General features: G+C 45.8%; 1 long non-coding RNA gene across 3 annotated transcripts in view; it reads right to left on the bottom strand.

The window, feature by feature from the left end:
- The window catches only part of LOC137546607 (uncharacterized), a 103402-nt gene that overhangs the window by 14483 nt on the left and 72102 nt on the right, over positions 1-16817 (bottom strand). For 2 of the 3 annotated variants that reach the window (XR_011026303.1, XR_011026305.1), the window contains one exon: positions 4653-4980. This is a non-coding gene — a long non-coding RNA (uncharacterized lncRNA). Of the gene's footprint in view, positions 1-4652; positions 4981-16817 lie in introns of those variants that run through there. The other variant, XR_011026304.1, reaches the window with a different exon arrangement.

Genomic DNA, 16817 nt, shown 5'->3' with positions numbered 1-16817 from the left:
GGAAGAATACCAGCAGGCCCTTGTGGAGACTTTAGAGAGGAGATTGACATCCTCCCCCTCCTCTAGCCAGTTGTACGCAGACAGACTGACTTCCGCAAACCCAGGACGACCAGGAGGGCAGCAAACAACGCAAGCCGCAGCTAGTACCCAAAAGGGAATGGTATCGGCAGTGTCCTTGGAGTGGGAAAATTTTCTGACACCCATGCAGCCGCAGCCCACTGAACAGCAAGCGTGCAGATCCACCTCCAACACCGATCGCCTGGAGAAGATGGTCAAGGACTACATGTCAGATGGCGTAGCTGTGTCGAACCATCCATCTGCACCCTTCAACTATTGGGTATCGAAGCTAGACACCTGGCACGAACTGGCAATGTACGCAATAGAGGTGCTGGCTTGCCCGGCAGCCAGCGTTATGTCGGAACGCTGTTTCAGTGCTGCCGGAGGCATCGTCACAGATCGGCGTATCCGCCTCTCTACAGAAAATGCAGACCGTCTGACTCAAATTAAAATGAATCAATCCTGGATTGGAAATGACTACGCAACACTCCAGGACCCCAACCAAGTAACATGACCAATGAACATCTGGGATGGTGTTGCGTTTCCGGGCCCTGTTTATTGAACCTCTCATCTGTATTACATTTATGACTGCATGGCGGCAAAAAGCATTGCTGCTATATCCGCACGCTTTTTGTCCACATGCAAGGCCTGGGTTGTTGTGTCTCACAAAGCGTGGCCTTCTCCTCCTGCGCCTGCTCCTGTTCCATCACGTCTGCTGCTGCTGGGTTAGCGTTGCCGCGTGGTCCCTGTTTATTGAACCACTTATCTTTATTACATTTATGACTGCATGGCGGTACAAAGCATGCTATCCGCACGCTTCTTGCCCTCATGCAAGGCCTGGGTTGTTGTGTCTCACAAAGCGTGGCCTTCTCCTCCTGCGCCTGCTCCTGTTCCATCACGTCTGCTGCTGCTGGGTTAGCGTTGCCGCGTGGTCCCTGTTTATTGAACCACTTATCTTTATTACATTTATGACTGCATGGCGGTACAAAGCATGCTATCCGCACGCTTCTTGCCCTCATGCAAGGCCTGGGTTGTTGTGTCTCACAAAGCGTGGCCTTCTCCTCCTGCGCCTCCTCCTGTTCCATCACGTCTGCTGCTGCTGGGTTAGCGTTGCCGCGTGGTCCCTGTTTATTGAACCACTTATCTTTATTACATTTATGACTGCATGGCGGTACAAAGCCTGCTATCCGCACGCTTCTTGCCCTCATGCAAGGCCGGGGTTGTTGTGTCTCACAAAGCGTGGCCTTCTTCTCCTCCTGCGCCACCCTCCTCCTGTTCCATCACGTGTGCTGCTGCTGGGTTAGCGTTGCCGCGTGGTCCCTGTTTATTGAACCACTTATCTTTATTACATTTATGACTGCATGGCGGTACAAAGCATGCTATCCGCACGCTTCTTGCCCTCATGCAAGGCCTGGGTTGTTGTGTCTCACAAAGCGTGGCCTTCTCCTCCTGCGCCTCCTCCTGTTCCATCACGTCTGCTGCTGCTGGGTTAGCGTTGCCGCGTGGTCCCTGTTTATTGAACCACTTATCTTTATTACATTTATGACTGCATGGCGGTACAAAGCCTGCTATCCGCACGCTTCTTGCCCTCATGCAAGGCCGGGGTTGTTGTGTCTCACAAAGCGTGGCCTTCTTCTCCTCCTGCGCCACCCTCCTCCTGTTCCATCACGTGTGCTGCTGCTGGGTTAGCGTTACCGGTCCCTTTTCCTGGAACCTCTTATATGTATTACATTTATGACTGCATGCCGACAAAAAACATGTTACCTGTGCAAAGAAAACAGACATTTCCCGCATTTAAAAGACAGTTTTCCCTTTGAAACTTTAAAATCGATTTTCTCAAAAACTATAAGCTCTTTTTGCTAATTTTTTTTTCCTCTTGTACCCACTCCCAAGGTGCACATACCCTGTAAATTTGGGGTATGTGGCATGTAAGGAGGCTTTACAAACCACAAAAGTTCGGGTCCCCATTGACTTCCATTATGTTCGGAGTTCGGGTCGAACACCCGAACATCGCGGCCATGTTCGGCCTGTTCGGCCCGAACCCGAACATCTAGATGTTCGCCCAACACTAGCTCTGATGCAGGCGACCAGGGTTCGAATCTCGGCTCTTCCTGTTGAGTAGGAAACCTTGGACAAGACTCCCTAACTATGCTACTGCCTATAGAGCAGACCCTAGTGGCTGCAACTCCGGGGCTTTGAGTCCTCCAGGAGAAAAGTGTGATATAAATGTTTTGTGTCTTGTCTTGAGTTTAGCAAAATGGCAGTGATTCCCAGGGAGCATTAGCTGTTAACTTATTTCTTAAAGTTCTTCAGTTTCAGTTCAGTTTTAAGACTGCAACCACACTGGTAGTCGATAAGCCCTGCATCCTCCACAGGTGGCATTCTCCTGATAGCTGACCACTCCCAGCGAAGGTAGTGGGGATCGTGCAGAGACTCATTGTTTGAAAGACAAGAATGGCAGCTCCAGTGGACATCCTGCCTGATTAAGGAGAACCCGAAGTGAAAATTAACTGATGGTTTAATAAGCCTCTCTGGTACACTTTAAGACATGGCATGTTTGGGCATCTGCACGGCCAATCTATGCCGGCCTTGAAATAAAAAAATGTATACTAAGCTAAGTTCAATCTTCTGCACTGGCAGTGCCTTCCAAGTGTCAGGAATGTTCATTCCATATAGCTTTCAACCAACTGTGTAACCTCAGACCACAGCTATATCTATCCTAAAAACACTGTTAAAATAATGAGCTCTGAGTGTAAACAAACACAAAACACACACACATGCACATTTTAAGTACTTGAATTCCCATTGGTATTCTTGGGGCTTCAGTGATCAAAACAGTAAATAAAGAAATCTCACAATCGGGACATAAATAATAATAAAAATGATCTAACAACAACACTGTACCTCATTCTGCTAAACAATGTTTTATCTCCATTGGTATTGTAGCTGGGATGGTTTCTGTTTATTTGTATCCCCATGACACTTGACACCAATCTCACACCACAGTAAAAGACCACAATAAATCTGCCATTAAAGCCAGAGACTCTGATGTTTACTACATTCAGGACATATTAATAAATGACCAGTGGATTTAATACATAGTTGACCATATTGATTTTACCAGTGTTTACGGAAAATAATCCATTTAACCATTCTTTTCCTGTTGACAACTTCAGAGAATTATCGTCTACTGTTCAAAACAACTGTTCTACTGTCTACTGTCTACTGTTCAAAACAACTTAGTTGACTAGAAATGTAGTCGAAAGTGATGTAAAACTGTTATCTTTGCCAATATTTTTCTCAGAATTGTGTACAGTTTACAGTTAGGCCTTTTTCCCACAAGCAGTTGAAATGCTTCTCAAACTCTCACAACTGCTTGCTGCTGCCTGGTAACTGCTCACTGCTCACTGCTGCCTGGAAACTGCTTGCTGAGCACACAGTTCAACTGCCCGTGGAAAAGAGACCTTAAAAAGAACTTTGTAATAGGAAAGGAAGTTTAACCTAAGCATTTTCTCATAACCTTTGTTTAACCCATTAACAAAAAAAAAAAAAGAAAAAAAAAGGTAAGGCCTCTTTTCCATGGGCAGTTGAACTGTGTGCTCAGCAAGCAGTTATAAGGCAGAAGTGAGCAGATACCAGGGCTTGATTCACAAAGCTGTGATAACTCTTATCACGGTCCCGCTAGCGTTTTGCATGCGTTATAACGTACGTACGTTTCTTTCGCATGAAAATTTGCCTTTGCGTGCGAAAACAGACATGATTTTGCGTGCAAGTTTGCGCGCGAAAAATGTTACGCACTATATCGCTAGCGCGACCGTGATAAGAGTTATCACGGCTTTGTGAATCATGCCCCAGGCAGCAATGAACAGTTACCAGGCAGCAGAAAGCAGTTACCAGGCAGCAGAGAGCAGTTACCAGGCAGCAATGAGCAGTTGCCAGGCAGCAGCAAGCAGTTGTGAGAGTTTGAGAAGCATTTCACTGCCCATCAACTGCTCGTGGAAAAGAGGTCTTAGTGTGAGTTAAATTTGCTGATTACTTTGCCACTCTTAGGCCCCTTTTCCACGAGCAGTTGATAGGCTGTGAAATACATCTCCAACTCTCACAACTGCTTGCTGCCATGGCCGGATTTCAGGCAAGGACACAAAGGCCATGGCCTAGGGCACCATGAAAGCAAGGGGCGGCCTGTAAACACCAGGGAGGCAGTAGCAGTAAGCCTGTAGAACATTTGTCCTGCCACACAGAGTTTGCACATAGCTGTGGGCGGCTCGGCTACCAACAGCCAGATCTGGCACTCGGGGGATAAGGGGCAGCAAATAGGCACTTACAGTGATCTCTGAGCCGCCTGTCACTCACCTAATGTGCCGCTCGCCAAGGAACTTACAATCGAATCCCTTTCATTACTTCACTAACTGATCTCAGTCAGAGGAGCCTACAATCCAATCCCTGCCGTGCTGGAGGGGAAGTCTAGGATGCTGTCGGTCCGGGAGCAGCTGTTAATACTGGGCCTTGGGTGGTAAAAAGAACAAATCTGGCCCTGCTTGCTGCTGCCTGGGAACTGCTTGCTGCTGCCTAGTATAGTAACTGTTCACCGCTGCCTGGTAACAGCTTGCTGAGCACACAATTCAACTACTCATGGAAATGAGCCCTAACTCTGAGCAGAGTCAGATAATTACAGCAGCCACCTGAATGTCTAGGAAAGGGAAGAACCTTAAAGTGAGTCTGAAGCTTAAAAAAATAAAAAACCCAGATACTTAGCTAAGAAGAGGGAAGGCTCTGGGTCCTATAGAGCCTTCCTGTTTTCCTCACGGTGTCCTCGTTCCCCCGCATGCTCCTCCATTTGAATCTCCCACCGTGGGAGACTTTGGAAGTCTTTGGAAACACTCGGAGTCCCGAAGGTGGGCGGCTCTGTACTCTGCATGTGCTCTGTTGGGGACAAGAAAAGGAGGCAGGATTAATTTGTGTGCTAAGTATTATGGCCATATAATAAACTAGAGTGACCAGATTTTTGTAGGCTCAACCTGGGACAGGGCGGCGGCGGGGGGGGGGGGGGGGGGGTGAAGCACGCTGTGCCAAAAAATGGGGGACTGCTGCGCCAAACGCGGTGCCTGGCCGAAAAATGGGCGTGGCCATGACATTCTATGGGCGGAGCTAACCTAATGATGTAACAGCGAGGCATAAGAAAGCAGTGTTTACGCCGTGATGTGGTCAAACGAGGATTCGCATCATGGGTGTGCAGAAACTGTGTGATGCTATTTAATAGTATACCGTAACCCCAAAGCAGCAAACATAGCCAACTATGACCATTAAATAATAAATGCAGTAACAGTTACACCGGACACCACAAAATAAACGCAATGGGCAACATGTCAGCACAAAATAAACGTATTGAAGGCAACATGTCAGCACAAAATAAACGCATTGCGGGCAACATTTAATTCAGCACAAAATAAACGCATTGCGGGCAATATATCAGCAAAAAATGAACGCAATGGGGGCAAACATGTCAGCACAAAATAAACGCATTGCGGGCAACATTTCAGCACAAAATGAACGCAATGGGGGCAAACATGTCAGCACAAAATAAACGCATTTCGGGCAACATGTCAGCACAAAATAAACGCATTGCGGGCAAACATGTCAGCACAAAATAAACGCATTGCGGGCAAACATGTCAGTACAAAATAAACGCATTGCGGGCAAACATGTCAGTAAAAAATAAACGCATTGCGGGCAAACATGTCAGTACAAAATAAACGCATTGAAGGGCAACATGTCAGCACAAAATAAACGCAATGAAGGGCAACATGTCAGCAGAAAATAAACGCAATGGGGGCAAACATGTCAGCACAAAATAAACGCAACGGGGGCAAACATGTCAGCACAAAAACGCAATGGGGGCAAACATGTCAGCACACAAACGCAATGGGGGCAAACATGTCAGCACACAAACGAAATGGGGGCAAACATGTCAGCACAAAAACGCAATGGGGCAAACATGTCAGCACAAAAACGCAATGGGGGCAAACAGGTCAGCACAAAAACGCAATGGGGGCAAACATGTCAGCACAAAAACGCAATGGGGGCAAACATGTCAGCACAAATTAAACGCAATGGGGGCAAACATGTCAGCACAAATTAAATGCAATGGGGACAAACATGTCAGCACAAAAACGCAATGGGGCAAACATGTCAGCACAAAAACGCAATGGGGGCAAACATGTCAGCACACATTAAACGCAATGGGGGCAAATATGTCAGCACAAAAACGCAATGGGGGCAAACATGTCAGCACAAAAACGCAATGGGGCAAACATGTCAGCACAAAAACGCAATGGGGGCACATTTCACCTGGAAAAAAAAAAAGCATGTACTCACCTGCCAGAAGTCCCCTCACACAGCCGGCCTCTGGTGTGTGTGCAGCTCCTCCGGACGATCCTCCTTCAATCTCCCGCTCTCCTCTCACAGGCAGAGCGGGGCTACGGCAAGATGGCATCCGGAGGCGGAGCCCTGTACTGGAGACACAAATAGTCTCCAGTACAGGGCTCCGCCTCCGGACGCCATCTTCCCGTAGCCCCGCTCTGCCTGTGCCTGCCGGAGCACAATGCAGGCTGCTGGAGCGGGGCTGTGGGGAATGAACTAGCACAGTGTCTATGAGACGCTGCGGCTAGTTCATGTACGGTGACCAGAGTTTTGAGGCCGGGACGTCCCGCTGCTGAAAGCGGGACGTTTCCCGGGACCTCATGCAGCCTGGGACAGCGCCCCCCGAAGGCGGGACGCGTCCCGGGTAAAGCGGGACGTATGGTCACCGTAAATAAACTATTAAAGCTGCAGTGTGTAGAATCGTAAAAATGGCCTGGTCACTAGGGGGGTGTAAGCCTATGGTCCTCAAGTGGTTAACATCCGCGTTCCACACTTCTTCAATCTTCTTCCTCCCTGGCGTCTGTCATGTCGATAACAGCACCCCTGTGATGACATAACCACATGTCACCACAGGTGGCACTGTTACCAACAATGGACGCTTGGGAGGAAGAAAAGAAACGTGGAAGGTGAGTTGTTATGCGCTATTCCCACTCTTCCCCACAGTTGCTGAGCTACCTATACTGAGAGCACCTATGCCTGGCTATACTGGGAGCACCTATGCCTGGCTATACTGGGTGCACCTATGGCTGCTACCGATACTGTGACCACCTATGCCTAGCTACTTATGCTGGGAGCACCTATTCCTCCCTTCCTATATTGGCTGCACCTATTCCTCTCTACCTATACTGGGAATACCTATGCCTAGCTTACCTATACTGGGAACACCTATGCCTAGCTACCTATACTGGGAGTACCTATTCCTGGCTACCTATACTGGGAACACCTATTTATCGCTACCTATACTGGGAGCACCTTCACCCTGGGTGCAATTTAGCCTAAAAACTGCCCTGCATAAAGGAGTACAGTCACGTAACATATCTGACGGGTACATGCAAAAAGGGCGTCGGAAAAAAAGGACGCGTGGTGTAAAGGATAAGCAGTAATAGTGTTTATAAAAATATTGTGTTGTATTTTATTTACAATAATCTGATCGGATTTCCCGTTTTTTTCGATTTAAATCGATCTAGAATGCCAGATATTTCTCTTCAATTTCTACTAAAGATTGTCTGGTGTGTGTTGGATTGTTAATTTATTAATATACACACCCAAGCAATTTTCTCTGAGTTTCCAATCATTTTTATCATAATTGAGGAAAAATTTGAACATAGGTGTGTGGTACATTGGTCATATTTGTTAAAAATCTTGTATACAAATTAATAATAAAAAAAAAAAAGGCGTGCATTGTATACAAGATTCTCATTCACCTTTTTGGCAGCATGTTTACTTTTATGCATGTTTTTGTAACCGTTTTTTGCATTTTTGCACAATTTGGTATTTATTGAGATTGCATCAAGCATGCACCAACAAGTTTTGCACTAGCACCTTGGAGTATCTTATCTCTAATATTCTACCATATATAACCTTGTATTTTGTGTGATCAGGGATGTATTGCTTATAAGCAGTTTTTTGGGAGATTTTATGTCATTGTTTTTAAATTTTTTAAAGGGATATGTCCCTAATAAATTGAATTTATTTTTTGAAAGATTTGTTTGGAATGATTAATTTATTATATTTATTACGATCTTTCACCACCAGTGGGCAGTCTTTTCTCTAATTAGATAGACTTAAAGAGAGTCTGAAGCGAGAATAAATCTCGCTTCAGACCTCATAGTCAGCAGGGGCATGTGTGCCCCTGCTAAAACGCTGCTATTCCGTGGCTAAACGGGGGTCCCTTACCCCTCGAAATCCCCTCCAAGCAGTGCATCCCCTCTTCCGGATTGAGGCAGGGCTAACCGCTGCAGCCCTGCCTCTTGCGCGTCTGTCAGCGCGTATCTCTGCCTCTCCCCCGCCCCTCTCAGTCTTCCTTCGCTGAGAGGGGCGGGGGAGAGGCGACAATGCGCCACTGATAGACAGCGCTGAGAGGCAGGGCTGCAGCCATTAGCCCTGCCTCAACAGCAGCAAAATCTACGACCAAGTTGGTCGTAGATTTTGCGGGGGGGTTGTGGGGTCAGGGACCCTCGTTTAGCCGCAGGATAGCGGCATTTTAGCAGGGGCACACATGCCCCTGCTGACTATGAGACAAGAAGCGAGATTTATTCTCGCTTCAGTGTCTCTTTAAGCCTAGCTGGATGAATATATTTGTCCAGTGTTGTTGTGGACAATTCACCAGCAGTTTGCTACTAAATGAGGCACATGAGGTATCAATTTAACCGTGACGAGTTGTAGAATACATTTTGGTGTGTCTAAAAGCTGTGAACAACGTCACATGAAAAATAGGTAGGGACAAACTCAATCAAACAGAAAAAGTCATTTTCAGAATTATGATCAAACTTGGGAAAGTTTTAGCAACACTACAAGAGACATATGTGGTATCATTTGATAAGTAGTAGAATAGAGTTTAACCACTTAACGACCGCCCCCAGCCGATGGGCGGCGGCAAAGTCCGGGCCCAAACGACCGCAATACGCCCATCGGCGGGGGCGGCTGCGGGAGTGGCTATGCGGCGATCGCGTCATTCGTGACGCGATCAGCCGCCGGGGACTGGCTCCGCCCCCCGTTCGCCGTAACCCGCCGGCCGTTCGGAAGCGCCGGCGGGTTACTGGCATCCGGATCGCCGCTGCAACAGTGTATAATAGGCTTTGTAATGTATACAAAGCCTATTATACTGGCTGCCTCCTGCCCTGGTGGTCCCAGTGTCCGAGGGACCACCAGGGCAGGCTGCAGCCACCCTAGTCTGCACCAAACACACTGATTTCCCCCCCCCCTGCCCCCTGATCGCCCACAGCACCCCTCAGACCCCCCCCTGCCCACCCCCCAGACCACTGTTTGCACCCAGTCACCCTCCTAATCACCCATCAATCACTCCCTGTCACTATCTGTCAACGCTATTTTTTTTTTAAGTCCCTAATCTGCCCCCTACTCCCTCCTGATCACCCCCCCACCCCTCAGATTCTCCCCAGACCCCCCCCCAGACCCCCCCCCCGTGTACTGTATGCATCTATCCCCCCTGATCACCTGTCAATCACCTGTCAATCACCTGTCAATCACCCGTCAATCACCCCCTGTCACTGCCACCCATCAATCAGCCCCTGATCTGCCCCTTGCGGGCAATCTGATCACCCCCCCACACCAATAGATCGCCCGCAGATCCGACATCAGATCACCTCCCAAATCCATTGTTTACATCTATTCTCTCCTCTAAACACCCACTAATTACCCATCAATCACCCCCTATCACCACCTGTCACTGTTACCCATCAGATTAGACCCTAATCTGCCCCTTGCGGGCACCCAATCACCTGCCCACACGCTCAGATTGCCCTCAGACCCCCCCCTTATCAATTCGCCCGTGCAATATTTACATCTGTTATTCCGGGTAATAACCCACTGATCACCTGTCAATCACCCATCAATCACCCCCTGTCACTGCCACCCATCAATCACCCCCTGTCACTGCCACCCATCAATCAGCCCCTAACCTGCCCCTTGCGGGCAATCTGATCACCCCCCCACACCAATAGATCGCCCGCAGATCCGACATCAGATCACCTCCCAAATCCATTGTTTACATCTATTCTCTCCTCTAAACACCCACTAATTACCCATCAATCACCCCCTATCACCACCTGTCACTGTTACCCATCAGATTAGACCCTAATCTGCCCCTTGCGGGCACCCAATCACCTGCCCACACGCTCAGATTGCCCTCAGACCCCCCCCTTATCAATTCGCCCGTGCAATATTTACATCTGTTATTCCGGGTAATAACCCACTGATCACCTGTCAATCACCCATCAATCACCCCCTGTCACTGCCACCCATCAATCACCCCCTGTCACTGCCACCCATCAATCAGCCCCTAACCTGCCCCTTGCGGGCAATCTGATCACCCACCCACACCAATAGATCGCCCGCAGATCCGACATCAGATCACCTCCCAAATCCATTGTTTACATCTATTCTCTCCTCTAAACACCCACTAATTACCCATCAATCACCCCCTATCACCACCTGTCACTGTTACCCATCAGATTAGACCCTAATCTGCCCCTTGCGGGCACCCAATCACCCGCCCACACCTCAGAACGCCCTCAGACCCCAGCCCTGATCACCTCGCCAGTGCATTGCTTGCATCTATTTCCCCCCTCTAATCACACCTTGAGACACCCATCAATCACCTCCTGTCACCCCCTAGCACACCTACCCATCAGATCAGGCCCTAATTTGCCCCGTGTGGGCTCCTGATCACTCGGCCAAACCCTCAGATCCCCCTCGGACCCCCTTCCGATCACCTCCCCAGTGCATTGATTGCATCTATTTTCCCCTCTAACCGCCCCCTGAGACACCCATCAATCACCTCCTGTCACCCCCCTAGCACTCCTATCCATCAGATCAGGCCCAATACATCCTGTCATCTAAGAGGCCACCCTGCTTATGACCGATTCCACAAAATTTGCCCCCTCATAGACCACCTGTCATCAAAATTTGCAGATGCTTATACCCCTGAACAGTCATTTTGAGAAATTTGGTTTCCAGACTACTCACAGTTTTGGGCCCGTAAAATGCCAGGGCAGTATAGGAACCCCACAAGTGACCCCATTTTAGAAAGAAGACACCCCAAGGTATTCTGTTAGGTGTATGATGGGTTCATAGAATATTTTATTTTTTGTCAAAAGTTAGCGGAAATTGGATTGTTATTGTTTTTTTCACAAAGTGTCATTTTTCACTAACTTGTGAGAAAAAATAAAATCTTCTATGAACTCACCATACCCCTAACGGAATACCTTGGGGTGTCTTCTTTCTAAAATGGGGTCACTTGTGGGGTTCCTATACTGCCCTGGCATTTTAGGGGCCCTAAACCGTGAGGAGTAGTCTAGAAAACAAATGCCTCAAAATGACCTGTGAATAGGACGTTGGGCCCCTTAGCGCACCTAGGCTGCAAAAAAGTGTCACACATGTGGTATCGCCATACTCAGGAGAAGTAGTATAATGTGTTTTGTGGTGTATTTTTACACATACCCATGCTGGGTGGGAGAAATCTCTCTGTAAATGGACAATTGTGTGTAAAACAAATAAAAAAATGTGTCATTTACAGAGATATTTCTCCCACCCAGCATGGTTATATGTAAAAATACACCACAAAACACATTATACTACTTCTTCTGAGTACGGCGATACCACATGTGTGACACTTTTTTGCAGCCTAACTGTGCTAAGGGGCCCAAAGTCCAATGAGTACCTTTAGGATTTCACAGGTCATTTTGAGACATTTGGGTTCAAGACTACTCCTCACGGTTTAGGGCCCCTAAAATGCCAGGGCAGTATAGGAACCCCACAAGTGACCCCATTTTAGAAAGAAGACACCCCAAGGTATTCTTTTAGGTGTATGATGAGTTCATAGAAGATTTTATTTTTTGTCACAAGTTAGCGGAAATTGATATGTATTGTTTTTTTTTTTCACAAAGTGTCATTTTCCGCTAACTTGTGCCAAAAAAAAAATCTTCTATGAACTCACCATACTCCTAACAGAATACCTTGGGGTGTCTTCTTTCTAAAATGGGGTCACTTGTGGGGTTCCTATACTGCCCTGGCATTTTAGGGGCCCTAAACCGTGAGGAGTAGTCTAGAATCCAAATGCCTCAAAATGACCTGTGAATAGGACGTTAGGCCCCTTAGCGCACCTAGGTTGCAAAAAAGTGTCACACATGTGGTATCGCCGTACTCAGAAGAAGTAGTATAATGTGTTTTGGGGTGTATTTTTATACATACCCATGCTGGGTGGGAGAAATCTCTCTGTAAATGGACAATTGTGTGTAAAAAAAATCAAATAATTGTCATTTACAGAGATATTTCTCCCACCCAGCATGGGTATGTGTAAAAATACACCCCAAAACACATTATACTACTTCTCCTGAGTACGGCGGTACCACATGTGTGGCACTTTTTTGCACCCTAAGTGCGCTAAGGGGCCCAAAGTCCAATGAGTACCTTTAGGATTTCACAGGTCATTTTGCCACATTTGGTTTCAAGACTACTCCTCACGGTTTAGGGCCCCTAAAATACCAGGGCAGTATAGGAACCCCACAAATGACTCCATTTTAGAAAGAAGACACCCCAAGGTATTCCGTTAGGAGAATGGCGAGTTCATAGAAGATTTTATTTTTTGTCACAAGTTAGCGGAAAATGACACTTTGTGAAAAAAAACAATTAAAATCAATTTCCGCTAACTTGTGACAAAAAAAAAAAATCTTCTATGAACTCACCATACATCTAACGGAATACCTTGGGGTGTCTTCTTTCTAAAATGGGGTAATTTGTGGGGTTCCTATACTGTCCTGGCATTTTAGGGGCCCTAAACCGTGAGGAGTAGTCTTGAAACGAAATTTCTCAAAATGACCTGTGAAATCCTAAAGGTACTCATTGGACTTTGGGCCCCTTAGCGCAGTTAGGGTGCAAAAAAGTGCCACACATGTGGTATCGCCGTACTCAGGAGAAGTAGTATAATGTGTTTTGGGGTGTATTTTTCCACATACCCATGCTGAGTGGGAGAAATATCTCTATAAATAGACAATTGTGTGTAAAAAAAATAAAAAAATTGTCATTTACGGAGATATTTCTCCCACCCAGCATGTGTATGTGTAAAAATACACCCCAAAACACATTATACTACTTTTCCTGAGTACGGCAATACCACATGTGTGGCACTTTTTTGCGGCCTAACTGCGCTAAGGGGCCCAAAGTCCAATGAGCATCTTTAGGCTTTACAGGGGTGCTTACAATTAGGCACCCCCCAAATGCCAGGACAGTAAACACACCCCACAAATGACCCCATTCTGGAAAGTAGACACTTCAAGGTATTCAGAGAGGAGCATAGTGAGTCTGTGGCAGATTTCATTTTTTTTTGTCGCAAGTTAGAAGAAATGGAAACTTTTTTTTTTTTTTTTTTTTGTCACAAACTGTCATTTTCCGCTAACTTGTGACAAAAAATAAAATCTTCTATGAACTCACCATGCCTCTCACTGAATACTTTGGGATGTCTTCTTTCCAAAATGGGGTCATTTGGGGGGTATTTGTACTATCCTGGAATTTTAGCCCCTCATGAAACATGACAGGTGCGCAGAAAAGTCAGAGATGCTTGAAAATGGGAAAATTCACTTTTGGCACCATAGTTTGTAAACGCTATAACTTTTACCCAATCCAATAAATATACACTGAATGTTTTTTTTTTTATCAAAGACATGTAGCAGAATAACTTTCGCGCTCAAATGTATAGGAAATTTTACTTTATTTGAAAAATGTCAGCACAGAAAGTTAAAAAAGTCATTTTTTTGACAAAATTCATGTCTTTTTTGATGAATATAATAAAAAGTAAAACTCGCAGCAGCAATCAAATAGCATCAAAAGAAAGCTGTATTAGTGACAAGAAAAGGAGGTAAAATTCATTTAGGTGGTAGGTTGTATGACCGAGCAATAAACCGTGAAAGCTGCAGTGGTCTGAATGGAGAAAAAGGCTCTGGTCCTTAAGGGGCGAAAAGACTGTGGTCCTGAAGTGGTTAATGAGTTTTGGGGTTGAGGCCCATGTCGCCTGTATTTTTTTTGTCACAAACTGAATCAAAAGAAATTACATTTTGCATATTCTGTACCAAAATAAAAGACTTGTAAAATGAAAACAAAGTGACAGAATATGAAAGAAACAACATATATTGTTAACTTAGGAACTTGGCTTTTTAAATATGTATGCCATGAGGGTATATTACTATTATTTTTCAAAATAAAGCCTTGTAATCATTGAAAGTGTACAACGAGAAAGCATAAAACAAAAACAGAAAAAAGACACCTTTATTTCCAAATACAATATTGTCACCATACATTGTGCTAGGAACATAATCCAAATGTTGCAATAACCAGGATGGATGAGCAAATACAATTAGTGGGTTTAACTTATAGTCAGCACTGTTTAGTGTAAAGCTATAATGGATGTAAATGGAGAAATAGTTTGTTTTTTCAATTTTTTCCTTATTTTTCCTTTAAAATGCATAGAAAATAAGGTGATTACTAAACAAAATGAACACACACTAAAAGCCGAATTTGTCCTAAAAAAACAATATATAGATCATTTAGCTGTGATACGGAGTAATAAAGTTATTGGCGAATGAATGGGAGCAGCACTTATATGTGAAAATTGCTCTCGGGCTGAAGTGGTTAAACCGCACTCCCATGACTAAATTTACATCTTAGAAGTCTATAGGCATAGAAATTCTGGTGTCCCAAACCCTACCCTCCACTGAACCCACAAGTGCCAGTGGGAACATGAGATCACCCACTAAAGCACACTACAAGTGCTGCGTGCTGGCTGCCTCCTTTCCCTGGTTGGAATGGCCACTTATCATCCTGGAGCCATGCCTTCACAGAGAGTTGGATGAGCAGTCTGGATGGGATTGCCTATCCAATCCACCCATTCATCTCTCTGGGCTTCCTTGGCAGGGGCCATCCCAGCTCCATGCACATAGAAGAAAGAAATGGATGGAGGGCTGGATGGGCATAGAGAGCTGCATGGGTCAGCTGGATATGACCATCCCACCAGGAGATCATAGAGAGCTAGATAGATGGGAGGGCTGTATCCACTCTGCCCATCCAACTCTCCATGTTCTGAGGGGTGGTGATGTCAGTGTGGTTTTAGAATGGTGAGCACAAGTTCACAATCTAGTGACAGATGCTTCTCAGCACAATGGATCCTCTAAGATTGTGCTTAGTGCTTAACCCAGCCCTAAATACTCATCAATGCATGCCATGCCCTAAGCTACAGTCCTGCCACAGTTAGTAAGCAGATGTGGCAAAATACCTGCATTTTTTTCTGCATGCATTCTGAAAACTGCATGATCTTTTAGGTTCTGTGAACCACAACAATCATTTATATTGTCTCTCTCCAAGCAACTGTTAATTTGAAAGATTTTATGTAAGCAGCAATAAATTGTAGAGGACCTAGCCCCACCCCGCCCTTACACACACTACATTTGTGCTTCACTTGGTATCACTATTGTACTATGTGTTAAAGATCAGAATACAATAAACTAAAGGTTTGCTTTAGAAACATTTTACATTTCATGATTTCCCTTTTAGTCAGAAGATTATTAGCCTTTTAAACCTTGGATTACAGAAATTCAAACTGACAAAAATCAAGACTGCTTAAAAGCTGCAATTTTGCCGAGTACTTGAACAATGGCTCATATAACATTGGAAGATTTCCCACTAAACTACCAGTCTCCATTGTGCTCTACCTGTAAAGCTCATTGTGTGGTTTTACTGTATTTGATTCTTTCATGGTTTTCAATATACTTTTGTCTAGTATCTCATTGTTGCCATTTATCCATCCTAATAATTGAATCCTTGAAAGTTCAAGCTGGCCTTATGGCAGGCGCTTGCATAGACTGTATTTTAGTTATTTCAGCCTGCCATTGACAGCAAGGTCTGTTCTTACTGAAATATCCAACTGTAGGAAAATATATAACAAATGAACAATCTACTTTGTGGGTGGTAAGGAATTATTAAAGGGAAGGTTCGAGTAGTATAAAAAAATCTACTTACATGGGGCTTTCTCTAGCCCCTGGCAGCCGTCCTGTGCCCTCGTCACAGCTCCAGGGGCTCGCGGTCCCCTCTGGTGGAGAAGCTGACCTCGCCAGGTCGGCTTCTCCTGCGCTTCAGCATGCGTCTCACTGAGTCGCACTGACTTCATCCGGACTGTAATGCGCAGGCGCAGAGCTACTGTGCCTGCACAGTACAGTCCGGATGATGTCAGCGTGACTACCTGAGACGCGCGCTGGAACGCAAGTTGACCTCTGGTAATGGGGACTCCATGGCATCGGTGGAGAGCCGAGCTACGGCGAGGGAACAGGATGTCTGCCAGGGGCTGGAGGAAGCCCCAGGCAGTGGATTTTTTTATTTTTCTACTTCTTGGATGTATCCTTTAAGAGTTTGAGCATATGTTTGTTTACAGAAACAGTGCAGCGCTAAGGCTTGATTCACATAAAAAAAGTCCTGCCCAGTCCTGTCCTGTCAGTTTTTGACAGGTGGCATCAGTTTTGTATGTGTTTCTATGGATGTGTTTACACATAAATCTGTACATTTCAGGTCCAGTCCTGTCAGTTCTGCATGTGTTTCTGTGGGTGTGTTCACACAAAAAA

Source organism: Hyperolius riggenbachi, chromosome 1, assembly GCF_040937935.1.
Source record: "Hyperolius riggenbachi isolate aHypRig1 chromosome 1, aHypRig1.pri, whole genome shotgun sequence".
NCBI lineage: Eukaryota > Metazoa > Chordata > Amphibia > Anura > Hyperoliidae > Hyperolius > Hyperolius riggenbachi.
Note: the sequence above shows the minus strand (reverse complement) of the source record. Positions and strands in the feature narration are given on the sequence as shown.